Source organism: Pogona vitticeps, chromosome 6 (assembly GCF_051106095.1).
Source record: "Pogona vitticeps strain Pit_001003342236 chromosome 6, PviZW2.1, whole genome shotgun sequence".
NCBI classification, from domain to species: Eukaryota; Metazoa; Chordata; class Lepidosauria; order Squamata; family Agamidae; genus Pogona; species Pogona vitticeps.
This window is the reverse complement of record NC_135788.1, coordinates 67,935,945-67,955,093: the sequence shown is the minus strand read 5'-3', so window position 1 is coordinate 67,955,093 and position 19,149 is coordinate 67,935,945. Positions and strand designations below refer to the sequence as shown.

At 37.9% G+C, this 19,149-nt stretch overlaps 1 long non-coding RNA gene across 1 annotated transcript in view; it reads right to left on the bottom strand.

Moving 5' to 3' along the window:
* LOC140708343 (uncharacterized) overlaps positions 1–19,149 on the bottom strand; it is a 73,408-nt gene that overhangs the window by 46,220 nt on the left and 8,039 nt on the right. Inside the window, exons 3-5 of the long non-coding RNA XR_013537376.1 lie at positions 18,739–18,883; positions 14,455–14,504; positions 13,980–14,070 (exon numbers count right to left, since the gene is read on the bottom strand). This is a non-coding gene — a long non-coding RNA (uncharacterized LOC140708343). The remainder of the gene's footprint in view (positions 1–13,979; positions 14,071–14,454; positions 14,505–18,738; positions 18,884–19,149) is intronic.

Sequence of the window (19,149 nt, the reverse complement as noted above, 5' to 3'; positions counted from 1 at the left end):
TAAAAATCAGCTGGCCATCAGATGAGTACTGTGTGGTAACTGACACACTAATCTGGCAATCTGTAGGTATGTCAAGATGTGTGGAACATTCCAAGGATGGGCCACAAAGGAAGCATAAGAAGGCATGACATCCTGCCTTTTCTAATCATTTACACATGTCCCAATGGCTAATTGGGTATCGATTGCTGATGGCCATGCACAGAGTCCCAGGGAGGATCTGTTTTGATTCCTTCTCCATCTTTTCCTGATGCCACTGCATCAGCTGGATAAAAATTGGCAAGTTTGCAGAGGTGTGATGGGAGAGAAACTCTGGCACGTAAGGATGTTGGATCTGCCTCCTGCCAGTTATGCAGAGACTGTGGGTGTCCACAGTGAATTATTTTCCAGTGACAACAGCTGGTACCCAGATTCTCCTAGAATGATTCCAAGAACTCCCACCACTGTGTGACATTTTCCCTTTGCCTGGGACAGGCCATGGTTTGAAGCTAATCACAACATCAGGCATACTTTCAGTTCAAGGCACAGACCTTTTATAAACTCTCCCAATAAGGTGATTAGGCCAGCAAAACAGCAGAATTTGACCTGCTGAAGCCTTCTCTTCTCCCTTCATCCCTGTATGTTGTCCTGGTGCCTTCGCTTCTTATTGCCTCTCCCCAGAAACTCACAATCTTTCTCCTTCACTGTGGCTAAGTGCCATTAGCAAAACAAAAATTATTAGTGTCAGTTTATGTTTATGTATAATCTGGCTTCTCTTCAGGTTATATTTATGTGTATGATAACCATATATGCAACATTTTACAGAGTAACAAAATTAAATTTCAAAAAATTGTGGGAAGAGGTTCAAGTTTCTGCCTTCCCCAGTTGCTCTGAAGAAAAGTGTGGATGTGGGGTATAAAGAGCCGTTTAAGTCACAAAGGTTCTGAGGGTGATGCAAGGGAGGCATTTGAAGCAGAGGGAGAGAGTTCCATCCACAGTGGGTGCCAAATGGAAAGGACAGGAAAAAAAATACATACAGAAGCAAACATTGGTCCTCTGCTTTTTGGACATGTGTACGTATTGTCAGAATTTGATACTCTGTTAACTGGTAGATTTTTAAAGGCATCAAGAATGCCAAATATGGGATTGCTATCTTCTACTTTTAATGTATTTGGCTATGGCGGCTCATGGTCTTCCTCCCCAAATTCCAGGCAAATCTGACTTTCTGTTTGAGCAATTAGGAGATCTGTTATTGCTGGCTACTGGTCCCCTTAGCTTTGTTCCCTACTCTGAATTTGTCTTGTCCTGTCCTTCACTGCAAAGAAGTCAGGCCTGAGTTTCCTGTGCTGTGTGGAATATTTTCCGCCAACTACTGCATACTAATATGTTGTCAGTCTTTCTCAGTCATAGTGTCTCGAGGATGAGGAGAAATATTGCAAGAATTTAATATGTGTAATGTATAATTTTTAAAAAATTTCTAGGTGCTGTCTAATCAATAAAAAATTACCGTAGGGTATGTTCTACACCTACGCTATTACTCTAATGACCAGGAGAACTGCAGTACTCACATTTTAATTATGTGCATTTTAGTATTTGAATGTTTTTGAAAATACTAACTTTTCACTTTGGCAATACTGTAAAAAACACCTTGGGGGGGGGGGGAGAGAAAGAGAGAATATAGATGGGAACAACTTACTGATGCAACTCATCCAGCATCAAGCAAATGATGTTTCTAAGACCTCCATTAAAAATTGAGGGAGGAAGAAGCAAGGTAATGGATTTATGTTTGCTAAATATGTCTTGCAAGTACTTTAACATTTCAGTTGACATTGAAAAAGGTTGGTGGCACTTGCTAGTCCTATATGCTGTCTTTAGCTCATTTGCAAGATCACAAATCCTCTGTGAGATATGGGGCAATTTAAACATGTGAATGTTAATCAGTAAATCTTGCCATCCCCTCCCCTTTAATTGGATTGTTCATGTGGTTAGAATTTTGCTTTTCAGTATTATAGAGTTGTGGCCAAGCCACAGTATGGAGAATCTTTGCACAATCCTTTTACACCACTTTATTAGCTTTTTTTGGGGGGGGGGAGTTATTGATGATGTCTGACATTAGGAGCATGGCAGCGTCCTCTGATGTCACTGAGTGACAGGGTGAGGGTCAATCCTGGCATCCCAACTTGTTTACCCACCTCTGACCTAACTCCTTTCCATTTCTTTTATGATCACACAGGTCTTCAATCATTCAAAGCCCTAGAAGCAAGGAGGAACAGTACATGACAGCTTGGCATCCTTCTCAGAATTTGTGCCTTAGGAATATAGAAAATTGCCTTATATACAGACCCTTGGTACATATAGCCTTGTATTGCCCACTCAGACTGGCAGAAGTTTTCCAGGGTTTCCTTGATAGCTTCTAAAATTGGAGGATACTGGACATGTTCAGGATGTTGTTTTGTAGTTTAAGAGGAATGTGGTCCCTGATTACATCCTTATTTATTTAAAGGCACACCAGAAGATTTTGACAATTTGAATCTGGATTAATACTCATCTTCTTTATGCTGACATCAGCTTTTTTCATGAAAAGTACTTCCCTAAAAGAGTGGCCTGAAAACCCACTGCACGTTAACATGTATGTAACTTGTATGTGAATTTTTCATATCAATAATAAAAAATCTGCACATCAAATCATCATGGACAGTACTACTACATTTCAACCATTTACATAACATTAAATCCCAGGAGCAAATGGATCCTGGTAGGAATTGTATAACACATGGAACAAGCTTGAATGGGGGGAAAGTGGTATTTTCAGGAGTCAAATATTGTCTGTGGTTTGGATTAAAGGGATTTCCACTGTAACTTTCTGCTACAAACTGAACAGAGGATTTTAAATCCAGAGCTCCTGAAGGAAATGACTGGGGACGGACTAGGTGAGCTCAGTTCTATTAAAGTCTTTTTTATTGGTCCCACCAAATCAAATGTTGAAAGGGCCTGCTAATGTCTGAGGATTGATTCATGTAACCACTTTGACATGGTGACGCTTTCCATGAGTTGCCTTTTTTTAAAAAAAAATAAATAAAGTGGTGGCCAGTCTCATCAATACTATGATTCATATTAAGGTTTTGGCTAGTTATCTTCCTCTTTGGTCATGCATGCTGGTGGGAAACTCTTATTTTGGGCCACATATGGCATGATGGAATTGAACACACTCCACAAACACATTCAGTCTCTTGAAAGAAGGTTCCTGCAGATGTGATATAACACCAATCATGGTTGTTATTGCTAACATACCCTTGCTTCTGGCATAGGGTGTTCCAGGCTGTGCTGGTCCCCAGCTTGGAAGGAAAGCCTTACAGTTGAGATCATGACACAATGCAAACACCTACAGCTTTCCAGTCTGAAAACATGGTGCAGGATATTGATTTATTCGGTTGCTGCTTTTCTCAGTCCCCTCTTGAAGTACAGAGACATGGTTGGCCTAGGTGGCAGGCAAACATATTGTCAGAGCCAAGAACCAACATGAACAGAGTGCCAAATCATCCTGCTCCTCAGATTTTGGGTGGTGGTACTGGAAGTCTGATGGGTAAGAGCCAGAACTAGTTTCCACCCATGGTGCCAGAATGTCTTATGGCCAGTCTTGTGCTAAAACCCTGCTGGCTCTTTGAAGTATAGTTTGCCCTTTCACAAAAACAGTGGGTCATTTTCTGACTGTTTTACACAGACTGTTTCTCTGTCTGGTTTCTGTAAGGTTGGACTTTAGATTTGGATTTTGCTCTCTATACGGCATTCATCTCAAGCTTGATCAGAACAGGGATGTTATAAAAGAATAATGTTCACCACAACGGAATAACACCACAAGAACCAAAAAATCATTCCTATGGATGTCAGAAAATGTAACTAAAAGATCCAAAAGCATTATGGGACATTTAGAGTATAGGCTTTTTAGTGGGAGAAAATAATAAAAGTAGCAGTAACAGAGTGTAGGGAATTGTATAATGTCCCTCCCCCCTTTCTTACTGTTCCTAGCTACATTTTTTAAAGAGGTGGCTCCAAGCAAAAATAGATGGAACAATGTTATCGGCATAAATGCAGTTAAGATTCATTTCTTAAGTGAATGACAGACATGGTGAATATTGTGTATCATCTGGACAGTAATGAGTAGGAAGGCTGGCTTTTTAACCTGCCTCACCATGGGAACTGCTACAGCATCACAAGTGAATCCTTTATTGGCATCGGTCGAACTTCTCCTTCCCAATGTTGTTCAAAATCTGCTACAATTTTGTTTTATCTTTTAAACAATGCGTGTTAATTGAATTTGTGCCCATATTTCGCTCAGCCCTCAGAGTTCATTACATTTGTGACATTTACTTTTACAGTATTAGCATTCCCCTCCTAAAAGACCTGGAATCTTTGAATCTTTTCATTGGAAATCCATCTGAACCAATCATTTTTTATTTCCATGTGTACTGTAAAGAATGCTCGTTTGAGCATGGAGAGTTTGACTCTACATGGAACCTCCATGGACATAGTTTTCCTCTGAAACACAGCTTGCAAGTAATGATTTAAAGTACCATATTTTCCATGTATAAGATGTCCCATTTATAAGACACCCCCCTTTTCTAACCCAAAATTTCTTTCATTGCAAGAAAGTGGAGGGGGAAGGCAGGGGTCAAAGCACTTTGATTCCTGCTTTTCCCCTCCACTTTCTTGAGAGGAAAGTACTTTCCCCCTCCACTTTTCTTGCAAAAAGCTGCTTTTCTCCCTAAACTTTTTGCAACAAATGTTTTGTTGCAAAAAGTGTAGGGGGAAAGCAGCTTTTTGCAATGAAAGTGGAGAGGGAAAGCAGGAATCGCTTTTTCCCTCAACTTCCTTTGCAAAATGTGGAGGGGTAAAACAGGGATCAAAGCGCTTTGATCCCCCCCTTACTCCCATGTATAAAACAACCCTCAATTTTTTTTCTAATTATTTTAGGAAAAAGTGTCATTTTATACATGGAAATATACAGTAGCTCATAAGAATGGTCTTGCTCAACCAGACAAAAGCACTAGTTACTTTTTGGATAATGTAGATGCAATAAAGATACATTTTAGAAGTAAAGTAAAAAGTAGGTGCAAAGTTACTCCATTGGTCTGACAAGTAATTTTTTCAGGTTACTTCCAAATACAATTTTATCAAGTTCTTTTAAAGTTCTCTTGTTCTTTTATAAATCCTATGATTTAAAAAACAGAAAACAGAAAGGAACAGAAAAGTAATGAGCAATACAAGCGATGCATCATGCTACTTTTTCAGTACTACAACAAAAAACAATGGGCAACAAGTATTGGGAATAAATTACATTTTAAAAAGTAATGTTTTGTGCTAATTAAACCCTCCATAAGCAGCTGTTGGTTGCTATTAGAAGCATAATGACTGATGTGCTTTGGTGTGATTGAGCAAGACCATTCTTATGACCCAGGGAGTTTTTTTTTTTTTTTACATTTCTGGCTGGGTGCTCCTGCTACAAGGCAGGGCAGAAGGTAGACTGCAATTTGCTACTAAATAGGAATTGATGACATTTTTGTTTCAGTTAGATGTTGATACAAATGTACCTGCATCCTCTAATTTAATCATATTTAGGATAAAAAGAAGTCAAATCTTTCAGTAATCAAATGTGAGAGAAACTGAGGCAGATTGACTCTTAAGGGGTTGAAGACTAGCTTAATTCTTAGAAGTCTGAGTTTGAATACCTGTGTGTGCGATCCTATTAGTCCTAAATTACTATTATAGCTGCAATCACTTATCTCTGGGGATGCTAATCATATTTTGCATTTATGTGATCATAATATATATATATTTTATTAATTTTTTATTTTATACAAAAAATACACAAAAGAACTCATACATAACAACAAAAATACAAAAAATGTACAAGTAATAGTGCTTATTATAAACTAAATTCTAATGTGCACCCCATACCTACGGGACTCTATTTACTATAATAATTTTTTTTTCTTACAGATTACCTCTCCAAAATTGTATTGAGTATTCTTTAGAGGCTTTCCCCCTTCCTTTCACTAACACAAATTCCACAAATTTACCCCAAATATCATAGAAATTGTTACAACTTATTTCCCCTCTTTTTATTTTAAGTTCCATAGTCAATTTCTCATTTAATGCAATGTCCCATACTTCACAATACCAGTCTTCAATTTTAATATCATTCTTGTCTTTCCAAAATCTAGCTATTAATATTCTAGTACCTGTCATAAAATTAGTGATTAATTCTTTCGAGTGATGGTCCAGATCTGTATTATCAAAAATTGACAATAAAGCAATTTTGGCATTAAAATCAATATCTTTACCAAATATATCACACATTTCCTTAAAAATCAATTCCCAGAATTTCTTAACCACTTTACATTCCCACCACATATGAAAATACGTACCAATTTCCTCATCACATTTCCAACATGCTTTCGGATATGTTGGATTTATTATATTCAATTTTACAGGAGTCAAATACCACCTTAGACAGATTTTAAAATTTTTTTCCTTTATTCTTGTTGACATTAATCTTAACACTCTCATCCTCCACATTTTTGTCCAATCCTCTATTTTAATTTCTGTTTTTAAATCATTTTCCCAAATTAATTTTAAACCTTCTATTCCCCATTCTTTTTCTTCTTGTTCCAAAATTATATTATATATTTTACTTACTATTCCTTTCAAAATTGTATCTTGCATATCTTCATGTGATGACAGAAATTGTTCGTACTTAGTAAGTTCTCTACATTTACCATTAGTTTTCAACCAATCCTTTGTCCAGGTGTCTAACTGAATAAGATTATACCATGATAGTTTATTAGATTGCAGTTTAGACATAATTAACTCCTTCGATCTCATGTTACCCATCCAGTCCTTCAATCTTGCAACCCTTTTATTCTTAAATAGTTCTACTAAATCCTTTAAATTTGTAGGAAAGTTTTCTGTCTCAGTCACTAGTTTTAATGGTGAAGTTAAGGGACAAAACTTCTCTTTATATTTATTCCAAATAATTAACAGGTTTCTTAAAAGGGGTTTTTTAATCTGATTTATTGAACTTCTCTTTAGTATATTAAACAAGTATCCTTCAGCATTTCTGTTTATTTCTGAAGATTCCATCTCCCACCAAATTAATTTTTCTTTATGGAATATAATATCTCCAATAACTCTTAATTGATTTGCTATATAATAATTTTTAACATTGGGCATACCTAAACCTCCTTTTTTTGAGCCTTATACCAATATCTTTTATTTATTCTAGATTTTTTACCTTGATTACAAAATCCGTTAATTAATCCCTGCCAATATTTAAAATCCTCTTCTTCTAATCGATTAGAAGAAGAGGATTTTAAATATGTGATCATAATATAAAATGGTCCTCTCCATTCTTGTACTGTACTATCAAATCTAGAAACAGGAAAAGGGGGAGGTAAATTGTTTCAGTTTGTTTCCAAATAATTAATCAAAATCCACAAATTTATTGAAGCAAAAGTAACAAAATTTCCAATCTGTACTGATAATTACTGTTGATTTGTAGCAAATTAGAATGTTTCTGATTCCCGTTTTTGGAAAAAACGGTTCCACAACCAACAACACAAGGCTTTGCTCTATTTCTAAATTAGGCTGTTAGAATTTCTATCCTATTGCAGTTCACACATAGTACTTCTATGCAAGTAATTCAGGTTTTGGGAAGGTCACTTTTCTGACTACAACTCCCACAATCTCTGATGGTCAGTCCAGCTGAAGAATTCTGGGCATTGTATTCCAAAAAGTAAAATCTCCAAGTTCTGAACCTGGAGTGTGGATCCCAAGGTTCAGGAGGTTATTGTGTCACTATCTGGCTCTACTTTGGAAAGTACTGGATCCTCAAAAGTGCAAAGCAGATTTCACAAGCCTGAATCCAAGATCTGTGTGAGTCTTTTCCAGTGTGCTGATTCCTACTCTAACACACATGCTGGAAGAGCCTTATACCTTTTTCCTTCAGCATGGTGTACACATTGTGAAAAGCTAGCCATCTGAATGTCAACGCTTCCTGTGCTAGATACTCTCTGCCATGAGGGTTGGACCAGGGTGGGCTCAAGAACCATGTAAAAGTTTTTCATTCCCTGTGGTAGGAGCCCTTCAGATGTGCCCTAAGCTAATCCTGTCCCTGATGGCTTCTTATGGTCAGCTTCAAGAAGAAAGAAAGAATGTTTCCTTTGAAAACTTACCACAAAGATGCAAGTTACAGCTGGCCACCTAAACTAGGGTGGAGTGATAGGGGGAGATCATTTTACAATTGTGCTAACTTTGTATCTGGAAACTAATTGCAGAGATATAATCTCCGTAATGCACTCTTTATTTGATTTCTTGCCCAAGTTCACAAACAAGATAAAAATAAATGCATCTAGTACACAAAGAAAATAGGTCTGGAGAATAAATCAAAGGAACAATTTTACTCATCTAGGCAGAACCCATTAACACATTTAGAATAATAACACAGAGCTGTAGCAGGGACTAGGTGGGAGTCAGGCAGTTGAGCTAATCTGCCTTGAGGCTGAAGATTTGCAACACTGCCATCTATAGGCAGTTTCAGTGCATAATAGCAAGGCTTCCTGTAAAAGTGCAGATTATGTGTGTGCATGAGTGCATATGTCTTTTGTTTTGCCAGATTTGTTAACCTCTCTTACTCATTCAATTGCTCACTTACTGAGGCTTCACCCATATTGTCTTATTCTGTTAAAAACTGATTGGCTCAGAGTTGGAAAAAGAAATATAACTAACCACTTGATGTAAATAAAATATAGATGCAAGAGATGAAATTTATGTAAAATATGTAAAATAAGAGCCCAGCAGAAACTTGCAATAGAGCTCCTGAAATTGGAGTACTTCATCTTGCCTGTAAGAATGAAACCTGCATCTGTCTAGAGCGAAAAACATGGTGGAGATGTGCATAAACCCCACTACCTATGTTCCCACCAATCTAAGATGTACTGTAAGGCATGTTTAATGCAAAGATTTCCAGTACAGTCAGTAAGCCTTTCAGCGCTTCTGTGACTGGCAGTTCTGCTTCATCAGAGTTACTGAACACAAAAGTGCTATAAACATATTCAGCTGAATATGCTAAGTTTCTGCTATAGACCTTCACATTCAGCACATGAAGGTCTGAGTGACTTCCAAGTGAAGTAAGGGTATGGAAAGGAGGGCAAAGAGACAAAGCTTTCATCTGTACCACTGTTCCCAACATCCTTTTAGCTCTAGCACGACACCTGAATAGGACTAATGTACAACAGATTGGCTGGATGTTCAGAATTTAAGGTGATCCTTGAAGTGTTAGCAGAGGCTAAAAAGCTAATTATTTTATAACAACTTTGGCTAATCTACTAGCTTTTAACCCTATCAGGCCCAAATGATATTAGCATTTACCCACAATTTTAACAGCTTTGATTGTTTTAGTTGAATTTTTTTACCTGGGACTGTAATTAGCACCGAAGGAAGGAAAGTGCCTGAGCCATAGTCACAGGAGAAGGGGAGACGATAATGGAAACAAATGTAGTGCAGCATATGTATGTCTCTTTTGCTGTAAATTTTCTGATTGTAGTATGAAACTGCCACTGCCGCCTTGGAGCAGCTAAAAAACAGAGATAAACAACCATAGAATGCAAGGTGGGGGTGGGCAAAAGGGAGAGGATGAAACTGCCTTTACAGAGATGAACATATAGTGGGGAAAGAGAAGGAATCAGAGGAGAGCCAAGAGCTTCAGATGGGTCTTCGCCTTGCTGTTTTTGCTGGGTTTCACACTGTTCCATTTGATGTTTATTCTATTGGCGACTCAACATTAATGCTAACCACAAGTAGATCTGTTCTTCTGGTATAAGTATGTGGTATATATTATTCAGCTAACAGGCTTTCTGTGTGAGAGAGCGAGAGAGTACACGCTTGTGTAGCATTTCCACTCACATTATTTTGTCTCTCTTTTTTGCTTATGTGATTGTCTATATCAGTCCTTTAGACAATTGCTGGGCATGTTCAGATGACTTTGCATAGACTGAGACACAATGTGGAAGTCAACACTGCTCTTTTTGTCTGCCTTTGCTTGAACTGGGAAGGACCACTACAACAATGCAACTTGTAAATAGTACTTTTTTTCCTCCTGCAATAATGAAACTGATAAAGGGCTAATTTAAATGCTGATAATCTGTCATCAATTCAGCACTGTTTCACTTGCTAAAATAGAGAGAGAGAGAGAGAGAGAGAGAAGGGATTTGAATGCCAGGAAAAGGGGAAAGTTAGATAGTGGTGATAATCGCAGAGAAGAGTGCAGGAGAAGGTGATCAGTGTGATGTATGAAACCTGAAACCCACCTTCCTGAGATAATTACATATTTCTGTGTGAACCACAACAGTGATTTAAAAGCCAGGGTGCTGAATAGGAAATCCACATCAGCCAGGGACAAATGTCTGTATGATCATTTCCTCAGTCAGAAAAACAAGGATGGAAGGATTTGACAAAGGCACTCCAGCAAATATGGAAAACAAAACAATGGCCCACAGACTGGAAATGCTTAATATACATTCCGATCCCCAATAAAGGAGATGCCAAGGAATGCAGTAACTATAGAACCATTGCTTTAATTTCTCATGCAAGCAAATTGACGTTCAAGATGTTGCAAGCAAAGTGATGTTCAAAGTGTTGCAACAAAGGTTTTTACTTTATATGGAGCGAGAAGTGCCTGATACTGAAGCTGGAAAAAGAAAGATGCACTTGAGATCACTTTGCAAATATCTGTTAGCTACTGGAGCGCACCAAAGAATTTCAGAAGACGACCAGTCAATGTTTTATAGACTACAGGAAACCCTTTGACTTTGCTGTAGATCATGAGAAACTTTGGGTTGTTCTCAAAGAAATGGATATGCATCAGCACTTGATTGTCCTGATGTGTAACTTGTATAGTGGACAAGAAGCTAGCATTAGGACAGAATTTAGAGAGACAAAATGTTTTCCTATAGGCAAAGGTGTCAAACAAGTGTGCACATTATCCCCCTATTTGTTCAATCTGCAAGCAGAACATATCACACAGAAAGCTGGACTAAATTCAGAGGAGGAGAGAGAGAACTGGTGGAAGAAACAACAGTAAGATGACACCATCTTACTGGCAGAAAGCAGCATGACTTGAAAGGACTTTTAGTGAAAGTGGAACAGCCAAAGCGGGAGTGCAGTTTAACTTAAGGAAGATCAAAATCATGACTACAGAAGAACTATACAACTTTCACATTGACAATGAAGAAATTGAAATTATTAGAGATTTTGTATACCTTTGCTCAATCATCAATCCAAATGGAGAGTGCAAGAAATCAGAAGACTCAGGAAGACATCAATAAAGGAACTGGGAAAAATAATCAAGTGCAAGAATGTGTCACTGTACACTAAGACCAAGATTATCCATACTATCGTATTTTGAATCACACATATGGGTCTGAAAGCTGGACAGCAAAAAAAGCTGTCAAGAAGTTGGACTATAAATCCTATCATTCACAGCTAGCAAATGAATTGTGGTTCTTGTAGTTCAAGTCATCTGGGAAGTGCCAACTGGGGAAGCCAAAGTGAACCAGAAAGAGAACCAATTTGAAAATGCAAACCACAAAATGCCACTAGGAGGAAACAATCTACCAGTGTTGACCTATGCCATTGCCTCTAGGAGTTTCTTTAAAACTAGCTAATGACAGAGGTGTTATCCTTTCCAAATCAACCCACTCATGTAATGGCAATCACAGCGGTCACCTTCAGGGCTACCCTTAAAAAGTATACAATAATTGAACAGGATGCTACTGCCTTAAAGTTAAACTTAAAGAATTTAAAATGTTCACCCAGTAATGTACAACCAAAGTAAAATTGGTTTCATGTTTCTCTAACTAAAATCTTAACTAATTCAACCTTTTATACTAACATTCCAAGCTTTCTGTGTTACCAAGGTCACCACAGTGCCATCTGTTCTCATCTTCCACAGTGGAACATTGGATGGGATGAAATAATGTCCTGGTGCCAAAGTGATTAGTTGAAAACCCTCATGGAACAGTGAAGTGGCACTAGATGATTTCCTTGGGGTAAAAATTATGCTTTTGTCTATCCTAATTTTCAGGAACATACAGTATTTATACGAAAACCAATTTTTTCTAATCTGTGTAGATTTTCAAGTCCATTTTTAAAAAACGAAACAGAACATTAAATGCCTTTCACTGTGGGATTCCTAAAATATCACTCCCAACTCTTACCTATTCTGTATTATGAGTTTTCAAATCCAGGCCAAATGAAGAAGTATGGGCCCCAATTAATGTATTTGATTTTAATAAATATAAAGCTGTAAAGTAATTTAGCATTAAAAAGATAGGTGCTCTCCATGCCCTTATCTGTGGCTTTCATTAACTTATCTAATCTATGGAGAAATACAGACTTTTAGTCTGTCCAGGAATTTTCCAGACAAAGAATTGCACCTTACTTGGGCTGCTCAACATGTGACTTTGTTAATTCTTACCCTTATCAGCCCCACCAGCTGTTCAAGGACAACTCTAAATGTCTAGCTTCCACAAACATTTTCTATGGCTGTGAGAAGTTCTGTTTACAACAAATAAGTCACAAAACAAAATACAAATATGCCCAGATAGTTGTGTTTATTTTGTCTGTGGCCAGTTTAACAGGCATCAGTCATCACTGCTGTCGTCAATCCTGTCAGCATTTCCTATTTGTCTGGAATGTATGTGGGATGTGAACAGTGCAAATATCCATTGTTTGCTTATGAAAGTGATTTTAATTTTATTTAAATTAAAATATTTTTTTCAGCTTTCAGATTCCAGGATTACTTTTGCAAATGGGTATGCATGTGGTATTTTCCCTTTCCTTGTCCTTAAAGGTTCCAATTTTAGAAAGGAAATATAATGACAAATCATTTCTCAAATGAACAGTTAATTGCCTGGTTTGTGTTCCAAGGAAAAATAACTAAGGCAATCTAAGTGTTCAATGATGAGACATACCCACATATTACTTGTACATTAAACATAGCATTCCTAAAAATATAGAGTGTTCTGTGTATTTAACAAATAGCTGGCTTTATTAAAATGTGCCTGAATTAACCAAGCAAACCCCACATATTTGCCTCAAAAAGACAAAATGAAGAAACATGTTAACAAGAATGTTATTCTGATGCTAATGATATCATTGATTTCTTAAAGGACACATCATTGTGTTTTTGTATTTTGTATTTAACATATTTACAGCTGGCTTTCTCTTCTTTGTCATTTCTGAAAGTAAATGGTTTCTCAATTAATGAAATTAAAGTTTTACTACTTTCCTTTCTGCTGAAAAATAGGTAGCAAATTTTTCAACTTGAAAGAGATCAAGATCATTGAACTGCTGGATAGCTCAGTGGTTTATATATGGGTGAGAGTTCAAACCCACACTGTGCCTCCTTGACAGGGGCTGGACTCAGTGATCCACTGGGTCCCTTCCAGCTCTGCAGTTCTAAGACTGACTGACTTACTAACTGACTGAGTGAGTGATTTATAATAGAATTTGTACTGAATGTGTATTGCAGGTCCCATTTTCTATGTTAACATTTAGGGAAAATTTAAAGCCAAACACTAACATGTTCAATTACAGAACCTTTATTGGAATACAGTACAAGAGAGTGAAATACGATAAAACGTTAGAAAAACCAAAACCAACCAACCAACCAACCAAACAATATATATGGCATATATGCCAGGGGATACCCAGAACACCAGCATGTTCACACATCTCAAAAACATGTCTCTGAATTGGAGACATACACAATCTTTCTTGGCACAAATGATTATATACTCATGTACCACACCAAGCTGTATTATACTCTAAGGATGTAATAATCTAAGGAGGGATTAGCTTATAAATATATAAAAAAGCGTCCAAAATAATTGAATTAAACCAAATTCTACCTTTTGTGCTTATGGAAAAATAGAAAGGTTACTTACCTGTAACCATGGCTCTTCTAGTGGAGCTCTGTGAATTCACACAAGTTGGCTTCTTTTGCACCTGCGCAGGACGTTTCGGAAGTTTCTAGAGCTTCAAAAAGATTTGACAATGAGATACCCCCCCCGAGTGCAAGCTCCACCCCTCCAATCTTCCCCTCAGTCCACAGAAGAGGTGAGTCTTGAGTGGGAGGAAGGTGGGCTCTCAGGCCATGAGCTGGGGGTGACATGGAGAGGGCATGGCCAGGAGGAGGAAGGGTGTGACTGTCAGAAATGGGCAGGGATTCCTTGTCAGTTTTGGAGGAAAAGGCCTTTTTTGGTGTCTGGGGCTAAATCTATCTATCTGTCTGTCTATCAAAATTTCTATACCACACCATCTAGTATAGTGGTTCCCAACCTTGGGCATCCCAGGAGTTCTTGGGCTGCAATTCCCAGAAGCCTTTAATTAGTTACACTAGTATCTCCGAGATGTTCTTACCTGAAGAATTGAAGAAATGAAGAAAAATGTTCTTGTTACAGCAGAGACAACTGTAAAATGTGGAATAGATGTTAAAAATGAAATGAAACAAAATTGTGAACATTATTGCTCTTCCCTTTCCCATACTCTGGTAAGAGAAGAGAAGATTTATAAATCATATATTTAAAAATGTCTATTACATGCAACAATATGTTGGCCAAATCCTGTTAATTAGTGTAGTAAGTAACATTAGAGTAGGACCATTGAATCAGTGGGAATTTAGTGAATCAACTCCTGTATGTTCCATTGATTCAAATGGGCCTACTCCTGCTGCAACTTATTTTAGCATAAGTCATAGTTAGAACAGGCCCATTGAATCAATGGAAGGTACAGAGGAGTTGACTCACCAAATCCCCACTGATTCAATGGGCCAACTCTAGTGCAAATTACTACAGTAAGGAACAGGTTTTTGGCCATTGCCTTCCATTTCTATTTATAAATATATTTTCTGTAATTGGTTTCATCAATTGTTGCTTGTTAAACATGACCATACAACATTAAAAAATAACTCTTACATCTTCTAGAAGCATTGTGCTCTCTAGGAATATGAAATGCTTTCCCTTTGCTGTAAATAACGGGATCAAGCAGTGAATGGCTGTTACCTTCATATTCTGTTGCAAACTTTTAAGAAGCAATTGATTGAGTAGATGGACCCTTGCCAGAACTTGGAAAAGTTACTTTTTGGGATGACAAGTCCCAGATCCCCCATCAGTATGGCTACTAGCAATGTTGGCTCCTGGATTCAGGGAGCCTCTGTCCAAAAATTCATTTTTCTAAGCTCCAACCCTTACCATGATATAGCAGGAATGTTCTTATGTTCGGAAGTCCAAATTATATGGACTCTCATGTACAGCCATTTGCTCAACTGATAAAACTGGTACTATTTGCCCTCATTATTATTACTTTTTTCTGCTCTCTTTTATTTCCCAAATTACTATTACCCTGTTCAGCAAGTGTGTGTGTGTGTGTGTGTGTGTGTGTGTGTGTGTGAGAGAGAGAGAGAGACTTCCATATGCTAGTCAGCTGTGCCAGGTACAGAAGTGTATCTGATATATGTTTGGGGGGGAGGAACCAGATTAAAAGGCAGAGTAATGCATGCATTATGCCTTTGTGTTAACGTACAAAGATATTTGTACAGAAGCCATTGTTAATTTATAAGTGAGCCTTATGTTTCAGTCTTCTGCTGTTCTCAGGGCTATGACTAATGTAAATTAGCAACTATGGGGGCTTCAGAAAGTACTCAAGAATCAACAGGTGCAGGCAGATTTCCAGATCAAGAGCATGGCAAAGGCAAAAGGTGAAACCAGGTGCAAGCAATTGTGACCCTTCAGATATTGCTGGACTGTAACTCCCATTACTTGGACCCAGCAGAGGCAATGATGAATGATCACAGGACTCTACTACAACATCTAGAGAAGCACAAGCTGCCTACCCTTATGTGAAAGTCTCCGTCTTTAACACTAGGGTTTCTATATGGATCATGTCACTTAAAAAAACTATATGTTGCTGTTATGTGTAGTCAAGTTGCATCTAACTTACAGCAACTCTAACAGTGTTTTCAAGCTAAGGTGAGTTACTTAAAGACTGGTTTTAACATTGCCACCGTCATTGCCACTCCAGTAAGTTTCCATGGCCAACACTTTCTCCACTACACTACACTAGCTCTTAATTATCATATGCTTTAAAGAAAAAAAAATATTGAGGGGTAGTATCAAAGGTGGACTTGAGATTGGTAAAGGCTTGGGATTGATTCACTATGTATTTCTGCATCCCATGTGATAGTTTCTCAACCTTTTTTGAGCCATAACTCCCACTATAGTTGTATAAAAAGGCATTTTTAGTGGGGTAAAGAAAGCATTAACAATAGGTTTTTCAGAATACAATTAATGTGTTAGCCGTATTTGCATCTGGGCAACCAATTTCAAAATTTGTGGCTGAGTGTTAAAGCCACTCATTCCCACCCTCCACAGTCCCTGAATGGGCTCTGGGAAGTGGAGGTAATGAGGGTGGCTTACAATTGCGTTTTACTGGGGGAAGATGAATTCTCCCTTAGGAAAGGAACCATTGCCCCTCCCTTCAAGTGGTTGTTCCACCACCACCTCCTCCTCAGTCATCCTCCCTATGATGGTGGTGGTGGTGGCTTGCAGCTGAGGGGAAGAGGGGGCAAAGTAAGTTGCTTCAGCAATGGCAGCCTTTTCTTCCTTCCTCACAATTTCTCTGCCACTACCTCCTTGCCTCTCCACCCCTACTGCAGACAGCCTGATCCCTCCCCATCTCAGCCCCCTGCCTGAGCCAGTCAGCAGAGCTAAGGAAGAGCTTCTGCCACTACCACTGGAGGAGAGTGTGCCGCCAGGGAGACCTGGAATCCCAGGAGCTCCACAATGGGAAGCAAATAGAGCTTTGCTTGGGGGGGGGGAGCAAGTGAGGGAGGGGAGGGGAGGGGTGGGGTGTGTGCAGAAAGGAACTGGGAAGGGGGAATGCAAGTCAAGGATGATATACCCCTTTCCTCCAAAAACCACAGCAACCCTCTAGAGAACACTTTGTGACTCCCTTGGGGTTTACAACCCACAGGTCGGGAACCCACGTGATCGAAGATAACAGGAATCAAGAGTGGAACTAGATGAAATTCCTAAGCCAGGATATTGCTGGTTATAGCCTTCTAGCCTACAGTCTTCTAGTTTAACTAGCAGGTGTTACTACTTTTGTCAGAAATATGAAAAGTCACATTTTAAAAATACATTTACAGCTTTCTAGCCAACTAGTGGTAGGTACCTAAGGATGGAGACATTTGATTTTGTCTGATTATTTCTTGTTTCAGCTGAAATGCAACAGAGGTCAGTAGGGACTTTAATATTTGTGTTTCCATGAGAAATTTGATGGTTACTTTCCCCTTTAGTTCTGTCTCTAATAATGCTGATCTATTTGCATAGCTAAGAATGGATGAACGGAGAATGGCTGCTTGAAATAAGCTTTTCAAGAGATGGGGAAAAATCAATTACTGCCTAAATTTGCATAAATAAAACCTGCCTATTGACCTAAACAGAATATATGGAAACAGCGCAGCATTGGCAGGAGGTGGGATACAGTAAATGTGATTTATTGGAAATATCAGTGGTGGTAACATTTTTACAATGTATCATTGGAACCACAGATCTTCTTTTCCTTTACTGCATTTTATTAACCATTCTCACACTGTAAAGAAGTGCAAAGTATCTGACTAACTTTCCAAAAAAGCTTCATTCTATATTGATAAGTTTACAGTCTGGTTTCAGATTTATATAATCCAAAAAGCAACTTGCTTATATAACACACTAACAGAAACATTCAAATGTGATAATCATGCACAGAGACAGCTTCCTCATTGTGAAATAATACACATGAAACAGTTTAAGTTTTCATAATTAAGAGCGTATTTCAGTTAGAGAAAGTGCTTCAGTTTCACTGCTAAAGCTATTTTGTACAACTGTCACCATCACAGTAAAAATCACAACTAAGGAGGAGCAAGCTGGAACTCCTAAGTACATAGTTTTATGGGATATTGCAGATACTGTGATGTAAATATCAGCAAAAAACCAAACCAAAATAAAAATCTCAAAGTCTGAATGCTGAACATTTACTTAACTTTATTAGGCAATGCATGATTGAGCTGCATTTTATCAGATAACAATTTTCACCCTAATTTCTTAATATTATGACATTACCTCCTTGTTTTTGCTTCTATTGGTGGGATGGTACAAGCCCTGATATATCAGCAGGACTCGTTTGAAATGTAAATTTTCAAAGAACAGAACATGGGAAATCTTGAGAGTAAGAAAAAATATTCTGCCAGAAAAATTGTCTCCTTTCTTACTGACTGATTTGATGCCATTTATATATCACAAGCTAATGCTTTCTCACAGTGCTTTATATACTCAAAACCCAGAAACAATTGAAACACACACAATAAAACATTCAATGGTTAATAACACTCAAATTATTGTGTTCTACTTGTTCCTTTAACAGTTATTTAATTTGCAGCAAAGTGTGTGAGAAAACTGAATGTGGCATTAATTAAATTAACAAAGAAACCTTAAACTTTGTCTAATTACACAGTAGATAAAATGTAGTCAGGAACTTACAGAGCAGATTGAGCTACAAATGACCACCCCTTATTTGCTAGTTTAGCTCAACTAGCACTTATTGTTTTGATACATTCACTCAGAGACTTTGGTAATGAGGAATAATACAATGTTTCAGTTTACTTACAGTTCTTCATAGATGAAAAACAATAATCATATTTTGTAAACTGTTAACTTGTTGACTAGCTTCATTATTGACTAACTGATTGGTTACATAGCTGGCAAAATGCTTCACTCGGTCTTCAGACTCCATTGCTAACACTGACAGAATCCTGATAGAAAAAAAGATAGGGAAAAAATCTGAGTTAGAGAGGGAACTATTGGCTGCTACCAGTCCAGAAAAGTCCCTCCCATCTGAAAACTCCTTAAAGGCATCATACAGTATGAAGGTTACTTGAAAAAGATGTATAAGGCTGAACTCTGCCTGGAAACAACTCTTTCTGAACTAAAGATCCTCCCACAATTCTACAGTCTCTGGTATGTAGGACTCCCTCAGATTTAGACGATGCTTTCTTGGATTTTCTAGGTACAGAGTACT